Raw genomic sequence first — 17,389 nt, 5'->3', positions numbered from 1 at the left:
GGCAGGTCAGCAACACTTTATTTCTTATTTTGATAAGCATGAACTCATACACAAATCGCATAAGTGACACATTGATAACACACATTTTTTGCAGAAATTGTTAATACATGTTTAATTTGATGTTGACAATAAAAATATTACTTCAGTTTTCAAAACACTCTACTTTATTGTTAAACTCCTGAACATATACATATACATTTGAAAACTGAGTTCAGCATGCTCCTTAAGAGCATAAGTCATGAAAACTTCTTGCATGAAAGGACGGTCAGTCTACATGTGGAAGCCTTTTTCCATATCCAGGAGATCTATCCAAATGGTGGCCACTGACTTCAGACCTCTGTTCATTTCCTTGCACCAATTTGAAGGAAATGTGCTTTAAAGTTTATTTTCCCACATTTTCTTTCCTACAGAAATTTTGCCAGTGCATTAATTATATTATTTATATATAATTATATACATTTATGTGTGAAAGCAACGTTTGGCATATTTGGTGCCAGGCCATTCTGTTGTTAATTTTCAAGGTACAGGGGAAGACTTTTGTTTCAACTGTAGCATTTAAAGCAGCCTTTACCAACCTGGCTGGAACTGATGTAATAGTTATAGTCCAGAGCCTAGTTTCAAGAAAATGTGTGTTGTTAGGTTCCAGCTGCAATCACATCGTTCACTTTATATACCTCTCAAGCACTCCTAGCTGTGCTCTTATAGGCTGTTAAACAATTTCTTTGAATACAGAAAGTTTGTTGTAGCACTTCCAATTACTGGATGGAGGTTTATTCCACATGCCTAATTAAGCAAGATCAGAAAAGAAATGTATTAAATGGCTCTTGCCCTGTAAAGGTTACATATGATTGAAGAGAGCGAGCTCACTCTCACGGATTTAGTTTAGCTGGGCCCACTTACAGCTAAACTATCAGAAATCAAATACAGGATGCAGAATACCAATTTTGCATTGCCATCACCCACTCAAGTAGTTTCAGCTAAGGTTAGAAGCATGTGAATAATACTCCTAATTTGGAAACACTGACTAGCTCTTTGCTTCTCTCCAATATATCTCTTGGGTTCTAGATTGCAACCACCAGAGTTCATGAACTTGTCATGACATTCATTGTTTTGCTTCAGATAAAAGCATCTTCTAAAACCACCACCGTAATTTATTGATCTGTCCACTTTGTGACAGGATCAATCTTGCGGAATTTCTAACTTCCCCTTGAAAGAGGAATGGGGAGCCTGTGACCCTCCATATGCTGTTGGACTTCCATCAATCACAGCCAACATGGCCAATGGTCCAAGATGATGGGGGTGTAGACCAGCAACATATGGAGGGCCACATGTTCCCCATCCCTGCCCTTTTTTAAAAAAAATGCCTGCTTTGACAGTATGATTATTATATAAATGATTACATTTATTATTACATTTATTACCTGCCCTTCACCACCAAGACTCAGTGCAGGTTACAACTATTTAAAATTCAGTATTAAAAACAGTTAAAACTAATCACAGGACTATGGTAATGTTCACCAAGTTACTACTGCTGCCAATACTTCTTGGCTAGGAGCATCAACAATCAGAAAGAATTGTATCAAGTCTAATATGCCATTCTGAGGCATTACTATTTTTTTAATGATATCCTTTGCAACATGTGCCCGATTCAGCAAGGGACTATACAGACAGAGAAGCAGGTATATTCATGCATATCCTAAGCTGGAGGGGAAACTGAATGCATGGACATGGAAACTGCTGCACTTGATTCCCCAGAGCAGTAGGAGCCACTCTTACAGAGAAAGGGATGGCCAACTGAAGTTGCCTCCAGTCAAGAATGGCAGGTGAGGGCAAAGTTTGAACAGTTCAGCCTCACCTCATCTCATCAACCTTTCAGATAAAGACATAGGCAGTGGAGAGAATTGAATAATACCTATAAATTAGAACGTAACCAGAAGGATGATCAATTTTTTGGATGAAACATGTGAAAAGGCTGAGGGCACATGCCCTCGAAGGAAGTAATATTAAAAATATTAGCATGAAGACAAGTAGTTCTAGGTTGCATTAGAACTGCTATTTACATATTCTAGTGATGTTGGATATATTGCCCAAAGTATTGTGGAATCCCCTGTGCTGCATAAAAATAAGGTTTGGATAAGCGATAACTTAACAGCAAGGAAGAAAAACTTGCACAATACCTAGAACAAGAAGATGGTCAGAATCCCTAATGTTATAAAAGTCTCAAGATTTCAGGTAATTTTCCATAAATATGCACCCCAATCTAGCTAGGGGCTCTCAGATACACAGGAAGTAGCTCAAAGCACAAAATAATTTATGGGCTCATTCAAAGGAAGGGCAGAGTATGAATTTAATAAATAATAGTCATAAGATGGGTCAAGTGTTCTAGCCCTTAGAATATTGAAGCTCTCTGGTGTCAGGTATACTTTTTGTTGTAACTGAATTTCTAGTAGATATCCTATTTCATTGTGAGTCGCCTTGAGTTCCTTCCAGAAGAAAAGTAGAATACAGATTTTTAAAATAAAAAAATTATTTGACTCTCATACCCAAACTTTCTAACTAAGGTACACAGTTAATAAAAGGTGAAAAAATTATATGATCTGAAGAGAAACCAGAGTTCAAAGAAATAGTTAAAAGGACTAATCATTTCTGATTGTGAAATGCAATTATTCTTTTGGCATTCTTAACATTGCGGCAGTGTCATAACTGATCTCTGATGGTTTTAGAGTTTGACTTGTTGAAGAATCAGCTTCCATTTAATATATTTTCAGTAAATGCTAAAAGGCTTATTTCAATTTAGGGAGGATACAATCACACAGTCCTGATAGATAGTTCTGACTGTAGTCCTGACAGCACCTGTCCACCTCCACCAATTCATAGCACTAGCAATTACATCCACTTCTCTGCAGTTTACATTCAAATACTATGGCTCTTATGGGGTTGCCAGTTCTAGTGACAGGGCATTATATCAGCATAGAAAGTAGGCTTCTGGATAGTTTCCTCAAAAAGAAGCTTTATAACCTCTTCCAACCTTCACAACTTGCCCTTCAAGGTGTAGAATTGTACAGTAGTACCTCAGGTTAAGTACTTCATTCGTTCCGGAGGTCTGTTCTTAACCTGAAACTGCTCTTAACCTGAAGCACCACTTTAGCTAATGGGGCCTCCTGCTCCCGCTGCGCTGCCGAAGCACGACTTCTGTTCTGATCCTGAAGCAAAGTTCTTAACCTGAAGAACTATTTCTGGGTTAGCGGAGTCTGTAACCTGAAGCGTATGTAACCTGAAGCGTATGTAACCAGAGGTACCACTGTACTCTGAGGGACAAATTACACATAACATCAAGAGTGGTGAACCTGTGGCCCTGAATATATTGTCAGACTCATTTCCATCAGTTTCACTTGGCATGGTCAATAGTCAAGGATGATGGAAGATGAAATCAAACAACTTCTGGAGGATCATCTGTTCCCCATGACTGCTTTACAGAGTTGCCTGCAACTTTTTCCTTTCCTTTGTAACAAACATGGCATTTGAAATTGCAGTTAGGAAAAAAGAAGGGGATTAATTAACCCTTTCTCTGCTAGTAATTTTGCCTTCCCAAAATTGCCTCACCAATCAAGCTTCTTTTCCCCATGGGAAAAGAATACAGGCTGGCAGCAGCAGAAATAATGGTGCAGAGATTCTTATCAGGCAAAGGGTGAAAAGACAAAGGTCTTGAAGCAGCAACAAGTGTCAGAAACTGTAGTTAACGGGAATCAGAACTGTAGAGTTGGAAGGGACCCTGAGGATCATCTAGTCCAACCCCCTGAAGAATTAATTCCTCTTCCCCAGCAGTAGCAATGGGCACTTTTGTTAAAGCTGTGAAATTTCACTTATCCCTTAAGTTCTTTAAAGGTGATATCTGGTACTGTATATTGAAGAGAATGCATAACATACAATTAGCAGTGAATCAGGATAATACTTGTAGAGTGTTACCAAGGGGCAAAATTGCTTTATTGTTGCTTGGATGAACAAAGAACCTCATGAAATGTTACTGGATAAACTGTAGGATCACTGTTCCATAGCAAACTATTGAACGCACAGCCCAAATATAATGAGCATGAAGAGAGCTAGCTTCTTCCCATTACTGAGACTGTAATGGGCCAAGATTATACAGAATATAAAATACTACCTCTGCATCATGTGATTAGTGTCTCCTTACACTCATCAAGAGCAGAAAATTTGCTACAATACATCTAGGGAATTCTGCTTTAAAAATCATGCCTTTCAAAAGATTACTCTACCACAGTAAAACATCCAGTTTATTATTTGGTGTTACTTAAAGCTTGATTGATACAGTAAACAAATCCCCACCACCACCTTGCCCTTACTATGAATTTACAATTCCAATCTTCTCATGGAGCCATGAGGGAAACATTAGAAGCAGCAGTGAATAAAATTCACATCTTTTGCTCAGTTGCAAACAGAGGGATGAGAAGGGGAAATGTATTTATTCCAAGAAAACTTAGTTAATTTAAAGTGTATGTGTGTGTGTGTAAAAGAAAGAACCCTCCTGTTATCCCAACAATGCCAGAGACAGACAGACGGAACAGACGTGAGGCAGCAGCGTGCACAGGAAAAATCGAGGTTACCAGACATCTCTTATTTATTCTAGCCTCATTGACATGCATCAATGGCAGTCACTTCAATTCAAACCCCTGTAAGCCCACAGTGTCATAGTGAGACCTCTTATTTCTTGGGACATTGTGTTCTGGTAATCCTAAAGGACAATGGATGAAGTAGGACAAGGAACTGGGAGGAAAAAAGATCATGCCTGCGAAAGCCCATTTCTGCTGCTGCTGCTGCCCTGCTATGGCCCACACAATTGGCTGAGGTTGGGAGACAAGGAAGCACATCTAGCTGCTCTCTTAATGCAAAGTGTGGCAGCCTCATGAATTATACCCGTAGGAGCACATGGGCGCTGAACATCCCTCCCCTCCACAGCCTGATCCATACCTCATTTTTAAAAAAAGAAAATGGAGAGAAAGAGTCTCACAGACTCCAACAAGAGTTGTCTCCACAGGAAGCAAATGCTTTATCGAGCACCACCATTCTTTTTAAAACAATAAAGACACAGGATGTTTTATTTGGCATTACTGCGGGTGTTTAAGACAGAAATGTGCCAGTAGCACGGGTGCTTTCTCGGAACTGCTGGATGAAATTTATAAGCTGCATCCAACGTTCATCACGCTCAGCGCACATGGCTCACATGGGCCCCATTAATACCAGTGGATCTACTCTTGAGAAGGAACGCAGCCTTAAGGGGGATGCATTTCAGATTCATGGGCGGGTGGCCGGAAAGGGAAGAGCATTTGATCAAAAAATAAAAAATAGAGAAAACGTTGGAATTCTGAACCCCTCTTCCCCCCTGGGAGTTCGCCAAACTGAAGAAAGCGGGATATCCCCGGGGAGACAAAGAGCAGCGGGAGGAAGCTTGCTGCGCGTGGGGAGGAGGAAATAAAGCGAAATAAAGGCGACACGGCCGCCCACCCCCTTTAGGGAAACGGAAAGGAGGCGGATTAAGCTGAGCGGAGGCCCCGACCGCGCCGCCTGGGCGAGACATAGACAGACACCGGGAGGGAGAAAGCGAGGCTGAGAGGAAGACAAAGGCGCCCTTCCTCCTTCTTCTCCCACCCGGCGGCGGCCCACAGCTCCGCTGAGGGGAGAAAGAAAGGGAAGCCCCCCCCCCCCGGCAAGTGCTGGGCTCCAGGGCAGGCCCGTTGAGGAGCAGCCAAGCGAAGGAGGCGAGCGGGTTGTGAGGGAAGGAGAAGGGCCGGGTGGAGCCTCCTACCTGCCAGGCGGGACCCAGCCTGGAGCTGCCCCGGTTACAGGCGTCGCCTCATTATGCCGCTGCCGCTCCTTCCGCCGCCGCCATTTCGCCGCCTCCGCCTCTTTTAACTGTCAGGCTCCTCCATTCACCTGGGCCCGGTTAGGGCAAGCCTCCTCCCCGCCCCTGCCTACGCAAAAGGAGCTCCACCCTCCTCCGCCTATAGGGCCTGACTCTGCGCTGCTGGCGCAGAAGCGTTCTGAGAATCCGGAACTCGCCGCCGCCTTCGCTATACGTAGACCAGCGCACAGGAGAGAGGGAGAAGGATAGAAACCACACTCGCCTCAGTTTGCGCCGATGAAACGGCGGGCGCGATTGGAGAGGAGGGCCGGGTGAGAGGTGAAAGGTGGAGGGGCGGACCAATCGGGTGGCGGGAGGCAGCGTAAACGGGCAGGGGGCGGGGCTTCGCTTGGGCAGAGGCTCGCGTGGGCTGATGGCTGCGGTGCCGGGTTGCCACAGCGCTGGCTTAATGAGGGGAGCGCAAGGGAAGCCCTGCTGGGAAACCCGCAAGCGGGACCCTGTTGCTTCCAGCAGCAGTTATTGGGAAGCATTGCTGTAGTTTGACTATGTGCTCTGCCCTGAATCTGCCACCATTCAGTTTGACTTGCGTGGATGTCCCATGAGTTCTAGTCAGCGTTCGAAACTGCCATTGTTCCAAGGTGCATTTTGCGCCTAAGATTTTGGATTTGAAACTGCAGAGTGGAAGAAAAGGGGGAGCTTTTTCTGCCTCCCCACCTACAGCTACTCTCTGAAGACTGGAGAAGAGACCCTCTTAAAAATATTAGGGGGCTGGGCAGGGGAAGGACCAGACCATGTGGAAAATGAACATAACCATGTATCTGCAGTTCATACATTTTCAGCTTTGTATTCTAATTATATAAAAAAGCACGCCTTGACATTCTGTTATTAGGCCCATAACCTAGGTTCACAGCATAAAAATTAAAAAAGCAGCAAAAAACCATAATAAAAAAACAAACAAACCATAACCCTACCCCAGCCCATTTTTAAAAGGACACCCTTGCCTTTTCTCTAAACTGAAAATTACTGTTGTTGAAGCCTGTGGGAACAAAAGAGCCAGTTCCATTTTGGCGACATCCTTTTGGGGCCCTAAATGGAAATGTTGTCGTTTAGTCGTGTCCGACTCTTCGTGACCCCATGGACCAGAGCACACCGGGCACTCCTGTCTTCAAATGGAAATACTTCAGACAAATTAAAATCTGGACAAATGGCAGTTATCAGGTTAAGATTGAGAGCACTTAATACTTGCCAGGACCAACTGTTTTCACTGATCATATAAGGACCTGTGAACAGGCTGGGAGGCCTTTTTCATGCTTGTTCTTATACAAAGGAAAAAGGTCAGACTGCACCCTGGCCAAAGGCCTGGCGGAACAGCTCTGTCTTGCAGGCCCTCCAGAAAGATATCCAGAGTGAATCCTGCTGGGCCCTAGTCTCTTGTGGGAGAGCGTTCCACCAGGCTGGGGCCACGGCCAAAAAGGCCGTGGCTCTGGTCAAGGCCAGTCTAATTTCCATGGGGCCCGGGATCTTCAGTGTGTTATTGTTTGCAGATCTTAAGCATGCTTATTCAAATACAGGTTATTGCTGCATACCAGGGGGTTGGACTAGCTGACACTTGGAGTCACTTCCAATTCTACAATTCTAAGAATCTGGATCCCATTATAGTCAATGGGGCAGACTCCCAAGCAAATGCACACAGGACAGTACCCATAATTTTACCTACTCTTTTTTTTTTTTTTTTAAATGATATTTATTAAGATTTTCAAAAATACAGAAAGTAAGGATTAAAGTACATTCAAAGCCTTATTTTCATACATCCACTTTCCGGGACTCCCCCCTTCCCCCACCCCTACCATATTCCCCTTTCATATTGTTGGCTCCACAAGCTCTCAGTTCTAATTGAAACTTAATTTGTTTAGACCATTATTCGAATTTAAAATTTATACACTCCTCACCAATACCCTTAATAAAAGACAAAAGTTCTCTCCCAGGGCCCACCCCATTTTCATTCCACAATTTCCCTTTTTTTAATGATAAGGACACCCCACACAATAGAAATATAAGAAATAAGAAATAAAAAATATAATAGATGAAAAAGAGCCAATTCAGAAAAAAGAAGTTGACAAGCCTTTGGATTTTAGTTCTCCCCCCCCCTGTCCCCGGTTTAATTTCCCCCTGACCACCAAACCATGTTATCCGCCTGGAATTCTTAAAGTCCATAAATCACCTATTTCCCCCAACTCCTTGCTGGCTTTTTCTTTTTATAGTTATTTTTTAAGACACTTAACTTCAAATCTTTAATAAAACTCCCCCCATTGTTCTTTCCAAGTTGTAGTCCAATTTCCTCTTGTTCCGCTGCTGAAACGTTCTAATTCAGAAGCTTAGTAACTCTGCAGGGATTATTGTTATTCAGGAACAAAAACTTGCGTTCAGTCCCTTCCTTTCTTCAATAGAAAATTCTATTGTCTCCTTTAGCTGAACACCCTGTAGACAAAATATTATTTCCGTTTTGCAGCTTTCCCAGAAGATAACCAGTCCTGTAAAATTCCAATGGTATTTTTCCACTTACGACCATCTTTGTAATGTCCCGAAACTCCTCTAGGGGGATTGTTGTAACTTTGTTTTCTCTAGTCCAAAAGTCCGATTGTCATCCATGTTTTCGCCATTTTGTATCCAAGTTTTAACGAGTTATAGCAAATTGTAACAAATTTAACCAGCAAAGTTCTCATAATAAAATCCTCTCTACTTTCCGACTTTGACAGCTACTTTGACAGCTGTCAAAATCTCCGACTCTTTTCACCAGGCTCTCTCTTCAATCACCCCGGTTCCCAGGGGGGGGGGGTTACGTTTCTTCTCCCTCAATTCTTCCTCCAGCACAGTTCTTGTAGTTCCCCATCGTGGAATTCTTAGTTTTTGTCAGCAATACAAATCTTTTTGGACCTTGGTTACCCCATCCTTGTTTTGGAAGGTTTACAGTAGGGAGGGGGACTGACTTCCTTTTTGGATCCCCCCCCGCTCGTGTCCAATCCGAAAAAAAAAAAAATTCTTTTTTTTCTCCTTTTGAACCCGGTTTCCAAATTACTCACGGGTTGTTGTTAAGAAGTCCGAATTTTCAATGGAAGAAGTCAGCGCTCTCCGCCGGATGGCATGCGGCTGCGCTCGGCAGGGATAGCAGAGGACTCAAAGCACCACGCTTCTCCCCGGCACCCGATCCGTAGCCTTTAAAAAGGCTCCTTCACGAGTCGGGAGGGCGCTAGCGGTGCCAGCCGAGTCTCCATGTCCACGGCCTCCGTGGCCGTGGTTTTTAAGGGTCCCCGCATCGCCGGTGCGGTAGGACCCAGCCCCTGCCGAGCAGGCTCCCTCCGGAGCTCGGAGGGAGTCCGCCATTCGGCGATGGCGCCAACCCGGAAGTCCCATAATTTTACCTACTCAGCCCCTAAGGGACCAGTACCCTGATCCTAATTATATTTATTTGCAAAGCAGAGTCTCTCCTCTTCAAAACCTTATGGTGCAAGCCCCGCTCCGTACAAATTTTAAACTGGAGCCAAACCCACATAAAAGTGACAGGTCAAGGCAGGAGCTTAATCACCCCTTTCTTTTTTGTCTGAAATTCTACTGTAAAATGGAGTGCCCCTATCTTATGAGCATCAAGAATTTCCTAGTATCCTGATTTCCACATATGCCTAATCAGTTGTTAAGTGGGTCAAAGTGATTTTGTTTCAGATTGCCGGCTGTATATGTGGCATGTGGCATCTATCCTTGTAGATTTGTTTTGTTTTTGAAGCTTAAAGCAGAAAAGGAATATACATAATGAAACAGACCAGAACAGACTCCAGCAAATACTCAGCATTGGGGAAACAAAACATAATGATGGAAGCAAGAACTTAATAAAAAGATCAAGCACTTGGGAGTGTGTTTTATTTGTGTAGGTCCCCTCCACAATTTAGAACCCCAGCAGAAGTCTGCAGAAAAAATGTTTAGATTTAGGGAAGGGGCTCTATCAGTGGCAACTTAGAAGATATGTGGACTAAAGATCATTTGAGGGGGTTGAAAAGGATTTGGCAGCTGCTTCCAACGACCATACTATATACTGAGCAGTTAGCGTTTCCTTCCTTCGGTTCATGAGATGAGTGTCAAGTCTCATCTTCAGCTGTCCTGAGGCCTCTAAAATTCCAGTGTCTTATCCAAGGGAACATAAATGCCTTAGAACTCCAGAGTGAAAAAAATATTTTAGATTCCATACGCCCATATTTCTGTTAAAAGAGCCACATGTAAACATTAAAATCTCAATTACTCAGTGGCAAGAGTTGCTACCTAGTAAAGGCAAGAATGATACTGTTAAATTGTGCATTTTTATGTTTCTCATTATTTGATATCAACCAATGGCTTACATAGGAAATGGTAAGGGGCTAGCAATGTGCTTGTTGCAGTGGAAAGGTTCTAAGCTAAATTTATTTTCTATTAAAGAGCCATTTGAAGTACATCGTCCAATCTCCTTTAAAAAAACCAATGCAATTTTAAAGGATTATAGTACTATTTAGCATTTATATGATGTTTACAGTGTTCAGAGCACTTCATATACGTTATTGCAGTAATCTTGTTTGGATAAAGGAGAGGTTATAAAAGAGCCAGCTTTCTATATAGACAGACAGAAGAACAAGAATAATCATTTGGGGAAGGGCCATCATAGCTTAATGGCAGATCACATACCTTGCCCACAAAGGGTCTTTGTTTTACTCCCCAGCATCTTCTAGTAGGGCTGAGGAAGACTCCTGCCTGACACCTGAGCCACTGCTGGCCAGTATAGCAAGGCAGAGGAGGGGAACCTTTGGACCAGAGGATGCTGCATCACTTCCATCAGCTCTAACCGGTATGGACAATGGTCAGGGATGGTGGGAGTTGTAGTCTAGCAGTATCTGGAAGGTTAAAGGTTCCCCATACTTGAGATAAGGGCTGGGAGATCTGTGACCCTCCACTTGTTTTACCTACAACTTTCATCATCCCTGACCACTGGCCATGCTGGCTGGGACTAGGAGGCTTTGAAACTAAACCAGGGACTCAGCTATACAGCTGCATGTATGTGTGTTGTAAAGTGCAATATACAAATGTGACACTAGATGGCAACAGTGAGCTATGTCAAATTCAATGTAGTTTTCAAAACTTTTTTTTTTTAAAGCATTTTCACAGCATTTTTAATATGTGTGTAGATTCCACCCAGATCTGGAGACCCCCAGTTCCTCACCCTTGGTGTAAACAATGGTGAGCTAGTGGTCTCACTCGGTATAGGGCAGTTTCCTGCAGTCCTAAGAACGAGGATTGGGTAAAGGCTATGAATAACCACTGTTTCCATGTTGCTAAACAGTGTTGGTTTCATTACATCCCTTCCCTATCTGAGCAGAATGCTGCTTATTTAAGAATGTATGTTCTGCAAATCAAAAAGAAGGGACATATTCTAGGAAAGGGTATATGTAGTATTACCGGTATTTATTTATTTATTTAATTTATTTATTAGATTTATATACCACCCTTCATCATAAGATCTCAGGACAGTTCACAGAATAAAATACAGCATAAAAACAAGTAAATAATTAAAAACAAAACAGCAAAACAATACCCCTCCTTCCCACAGACACATTTAAAAGGCTGTAGAATATTAATCAGCCAAAGGCCTGGTTGAAGAGGACTGTTTTCGCCTGGCACCTAAATATATATATAATGAAGGCACCAGGAGAGAGCATTCCACAAATGGGGACCCTCTATTGAGATGGCCCATTCTTGTGTTGCCACCCTCTGAACCTCACATGGAGGTGGCACACAAATAAGGGCCTCAGATGCTGAACGGGACGGTTTATACGGGGAAAGGCCTGCACACCTTTCAACCTACCAAGTAGAATTCAGCCCACCATGAGGTCAACCTCCTGTTGCTACTGGTTGGGGCTGCAAAAATGGAGGTGTGCCGAAGGGACAGGTAGGTCTCAAATTATGGCTGGAGGATTGTGCTTGCCTTGGTGGGTCACGTGTAACTCACACTTAATGAGGGAAGATGGCAAAAAGTAACCAGGCTCACAGACCTCAAAGGAAGCTCCTGCTGTCCTACAAGAATCCTGCAGCCTGCCCACAAGCTAATGCCCTCCGCATGCTGTGGGAGTACAACTCCCACCATCCATTGACCACGTTGGATGGGGCTGATGGATGTTCTTCCAATATGGGAACATTGGAAGACTCCAAAGTCCCGATGCTAATGTGCTCTAATCAGTGCTGCACCAGAAAGGAGCCTCTTGTGTTCCCTACATCTGAGCCACAGCTGTACCAACCGTTCTGTTTGCAGATAAGATGCTGGAAGACTTTTATTTTTATTTTTGCATTCATCTAGCACTTTGAGCTGTACGAGGTGGGACTGCCAAAGCCGTTCTTCGTCCATTTCCGAAATTACACCCGCTTCTTCAGCGCTGCTCGGGTACTAATCGCTAAAGCTGTAAAGTATCTGTGGTTCATTCCAGGGGCATCGTTCTGCTCTCCGTGGCTGGAAGAAGAATTATGTCCTGTGAAGAGACCAAAGGAAGGGGAGCAGCTGTTGTGCTGTACGCCGTGGGAGTTGGTCAGAACATGTGAGGCCGTGTGTCTGCTTAGGTCAGGCAAATTTTGAATTCTTCGGTGTATTTTTAAAGTAAAATATAGCAGCAAGGTGGGAAGAGTGGGGGAACTCACACAAACCCCTAGACTAACCCAGGCAAGTGCTTTGCAGGCTACCATCAAAGGAGGTAGTTTATCATGATGTGCAGGAAGTTCAGATAAAGGCCAACCTGGAGGATTTATAGATCCATGATAAAAGACGTGATAGGGAGATGAGGATTCTTTAAGGGTGCTCCTCTATTCCTCCTGCCTCATTGCAGAAGGAAGCGGGTTTGAAAAGGCCCTGGACAGAGACTACCTCCTCCATCCCAGTGCTTTAACCAAGTGAGAGTGGGTGACATTAGCAGCACCTGGTTGCTGACTCTGAACTGCCATTTTAATTTTCCACTATACAGTGGTACCTTGGTTCTCGAACTTAATCCGTTCTGGGAGGCTGTTTGACTCCCAAGACCATTCAAAAACCAAGGTGCGGCTTTCGATTGGCTGCAGGAGCTTCCTGCACTCAAGCGGAAGCTGCGGGCTTCCCAAAAACGTTCAAAAACCGGAACACTTACTTCTGTGTTTTCGGTGTTTGGGAGCCGATTTGTTTGACAACTATGCTGTTCGAGAACCAAGGTACCACTGTACCGGTTTTTTGCCTTCAAGGTGTTGGGAAGGTTTGATGTGGTAGGCTTTGCCAGAACACAGGGCACGTTTCTCAACCTGAAAAACAATTTAGTTCAAAACAGGTAAATTCACTATTACAGCAGGGATCGTGTTAGAAAACTATAGGGATGGAAAACTTCTGTGCTTCTTACAGAATCTAATAATACTTTAGGCGCCAAGCAAAAATGTTCCTCTTCAACCAGTCCTTTGGCTGATTAACATCCTATACCCTTTTAAATGTGTTGTGGGAGGGAGGGGGTTATTGGTTTGGCTCTTTCTTCTTGTTTTTGTTATGTATTTTGTTTTTATCTTGTGAGCTACCCTGAGATCTATGGATGAAGGGTGGTATGCAAATTTAATTTAATACTACTACTACTACTACTACTACTACTACTACTAAGTGTGGCCTCATTATTTCCCCAATGGAGGCTTATCACTATGCTGTGATTTTTCTGGGGGTACTCAAGAGTATGCAGACCCCCACCTCCACCCACCCCCATGTTAAAAGTGTGGCACTTATTGTAGCAACTTCATGTCATTCAATCAAACTTCAATCAATCAATCAATCAGTCAATCAGTCAAGCAAGAAAGCACTAAGTAGGCGTGACTAGAATCAAGGGTGGTTGGGGCCTAGGCTATTCTCTTTTTCTCTTTCTTTCTCTCTCTCCACATACACTTATGGGGAGTGGAGTGTTCATTTTTACAGACATGACTCTTCACCATCATCACAATACATACATAAATTTATTTGTATGCCACCTTTCCATAGTTAAATCCATGCTCAAGGCAACTTACAACATGAAGGGGGGGATCACATAATTACAAACATAGTAAAAGTAGTCATAAACAATAAATAAAACGTCAAAAGTACACAACCAAATTGAACCATTACCACATAAATCATAATAAGATCTAAAATAAAAATACAAAAAAAATTTAATGTCAATAACGGCAACAACAACCCCCTCTCTTAAACATTGCCCCCAGCCCAAGAGTCTGTTCAGCAGCCTCAGCTTTTGTAGCTGGAGTCAGTCCAGGGGCTGCCCTCTCTCAGGTCAGGTGGGAAAGGCCGGCAAGGCAGGGAGCAGGCCTTCCAGGACACAGCCAAGATCTCAACCACACTCCCTCCCAGCTCACCTAACAGTTGGGGGGAAATTGGAGGTAGGACACCCCCGTTGGCCACACTAAAGGCCTCTGAAGACCGCATGATTACCATCTGTAAACTGGGAATTTTTAATTATGTAAAATGATTGAAGGTGTGTGCACTTATATCTCAAATGTGGAAGAGAGAAGGCTCTCTCTAAGGTACAGGCTCTTTGGTTCATTAATTTTAATTGGGCTTGTTCTGGCTTGCAGGCTCAATTTGGCAGTGACGCTGAGTTCTGAGTGTAACGCAGCAACTAGGTGCAGGTTGCTTTTTGTATATCTTGTTCTTGTTGTCCTTCTCTCATTCTCCTGTCGCTTTTGCAAAAGGTCAGTGCCTCCCACTTTGTAACGTTGGTTTTTACAATGCCAGCCTGAATTTACGGGCCCTAGATGTCTGCCTCAGGAACTCCTTCCCGAAAAAGAAGAGTAAAATCAATTCTAGCATTGAGCTGCATCGAAAAGTCTGTAAAAGATTAAAAGGTCGCAGAACATTAACCAAATACAGCGGGAGCCTTATCCCCTGAAAGAACGTGCGGTGCCTCTTGTTAGCGTGGGCTGATTGGAGAGGGAAATAAAATCAAAGGAAAGGGCATCTAATGTCTACGAGGAATCAATGACAGGACAACTTTGTGTGCAGAAGGTAAGGAACATAGCAAGCTGCCTTAAAAGCAGGTGAGAAAATCTAGCCCAGTATACCCTGCTCTGACTCACACAGCAATGCTGCTGACTCCAAACCCTTCATATTGCCTGGTCAGTCAATCCTTCCTTCACCCAATGTCTGCACATTGAGCATGGACAGGTATGCATCACAGATGGGACTCCACGTGACAGAGGTGCCTGCAGAATTAGGAGCGCAGGATGCTGTCTTAGGTTGAGTCAAACCATTGTTCCACTTAGTTGAGTACCATCTACATTGGGGCAGCCAATGGGATGCCTGCCTCCAGGTGTCACTAGACTGCTGGTCAAGAGTGATGGAGGTTGAGTGTCCAACAAGATCTTGATGCCCTAATGTTGGCTACGCCTAGTATACACTGACTGCCAAAGACTCTGCAGGGTTTCAGGCAAGGTTTTTCCCCAGCCCAACTTGAAGATGTTAGGAACTGAACCCAGGATCTTTTACACTTTACAATGCACTGAACTAAGGCCCTTCACCAAGGAACCACTAGGCATCATCAGCTGCTCAATTGGAAGGTTCCAAATGTCAACCAGTTAGGGGAAGGACTGAGCCAGCCATCTGACAGTAGGGCAGGGGCAGGCTTTGGTCATTTTTCGTAATACAGTACCCTGTGTGAGCCCAAAATTTTGTGCCCCCATATTTTCAACTATGGATCTTCTCAATTTTCTGCCCTCTTGGCTTGGTGCCCTGGGGGGGCACAGCTTGCACCTCCCTAAATCCAGGGCTGTATATGGGGTAGAGCAGTGATTCCTAAACTTGGGTCTCCAGCTGCTTTTGGACTACAATTCCCATCATTCCTGACCACTGGTCTTGCTAGCTAGGGATGATGGGAGTTGTAGTCCAAAAACAGCTGGAGACTCAAATTTGGGATACACCGGTAGAGCCAGTTGCACAATTTTCCTCCTCGCTCTAAGCATGAATCCGACTGTACAGTCTGTATTGTTATAAATTTGTGGGGAGGATCCCCCTCCCCACAAAAACCCCTAATAAATGAATGAATGTCAGGATCTAGTTAATATTTGGAATATTGAAGAGAAGGTTCCAGGCCATTGCAGAATACAGGCTAAGCTTCCTTTTCAAGCCAGGGCCTCACCTGGGATAGAGACATTAGTATGACAAAATGTGTTGATGACCAACATCACAGAGAAATCCTTGGACCCTGGCAGGCTGTGCTGCAGGAAAAATGTGGCTCTAAAAAACAAGGCTTGGGATAGCAGGGGAGGAGTTACCTGCCAGAAGGGTATGCTGAGAACAAGAAAGAACAACAAAGGTCAGAACCATCTTGGCAGGTAGAGAGAGAGGGCAGGGGTGCCTCTGTCTGCCAGTAACTTCTGCACTCCCCCCACCTACACCCAGTTTGCATATATGTGAATGAACCACATATCTTAAAAGAAAAACTAACTTTTCTGCTGCACCTTCATTTCCCCAAAGGAACACAGGCTGTGGAAGAGGGCCAAAACCCCTGGAATCTTGGGCATTGCTTGGCAAAACTTGGCGTTGCTTGTAACACTGTAAAGGGAGGGAGCTTCTCTTGCACAGCTCCCAAGATGTTTGTCCATTTGGGTATTTCAGTTTGGTAACTCTATAAGCCACAGATGTCATGAGACAGCATAATGAAACAGTAACCTTCCTACTCGATTGTGGGGATAGAATAGAATTTTGCTCCACACGGACAGGATAAGTTTTCAAGATTAGAATGTGAGGGAGAAGGCAGGTGCTAGCCTGACATGTTTTCTACGTAAGGGATTTATTTTTGCTGAGGTAGTACAGTACACACAGACTGCTTTCACCTGCTGCTTATGAGAACAAGACCTAGCAGGAAATAAGCACTCTGAGGGGCCAATTTTATCACACTGTTGATTAGAAGGATGCGAGGAGGAGGACATGATGATAAGCTAGCTTGTAAAGGAACCTAATGGCTGGTGTAATAGTTGGATTTTTTAAAATAAACTGTTCTGCATTGGTGATCTGAATCTTAATGCCATTAGCCTTTACCATGAAAATAAATTCTGAGCACCTTTGGCTATTTGCTGAGCTGCTGTGATGTCATGGAGGGTTAATGAACACTAGCTGGTTCTATGGAATAGAATGCTGAAAATGGTGAGGCTGTTGAGTGGGAAATGGGAGGCTAGATTGGGGTGGGATGGAGGGAAAGAAACCAAGTCTATTGTTGTTGAGAGAAGATGCACGGACATGGGGAGGGTGTCTGAAACGGACATATTAAATTTGGTGTCGCTGGACTGATTTTTGGCGGCAAGTCTGTAATGTATCAAATGTCAGGATGGAAATTAATAGACCAGCTGCTATGAGCCAGATTTGGCCTGTGGGGTCTTCCAGTCCTGTCAATCAGACTGGAACTGAAGCATGCCGATGAAGAGCTTGTGGGGTACAGAGATCATAGGGATGACCAAAGCTGG

The 17,389-nt window shown here is 43.8% G+C and overlaps 1 protein-coding gene across 3 annotated transcripts in view; it reads right to left on the bottom strand.

Annotated features, from left to right (window-relative positions):
* Positions 1-6,081, bottom strand: part of DICER1 (dicer 1, ribonuclease III) — a 47,557-nt gene extending 41,476 nt beyond the window's left edge. The window contains exon 1 of one of the 3 annotated variants that reach the window (XR_013985773.1): positions 5,822-6,081. The gene's annotated coding sequence lies outside the window, so the exon portion shown is untranslated. The remainder of the gene's footprint in view (positions 1-5,821) is intronic. The other 2 variants (XM_081003599.1, XM_081003597.1) reach the window with 2 other exon arrangements.
* Between the last annotated feature and the right edge of the window lie 11,308 nt (positions 6,082-17,389).

This window comes from Podarcis pityusensis, assembly GCF_964106645.2.
Source record: "Podarcis pityusensis genome assembly, chromosome: 1".
NCBI classification, from domain to species: Eukaryota; Metazoa; Chordata; class Lepidosauria; order Squamata; family Lacertidae; genus Podarcis; species Podarcis pityusensis.
Note: the sequence above shows the minus strand (reverse complement) of the source record. Positions and strands in the feature narration are given on the sequence as shown.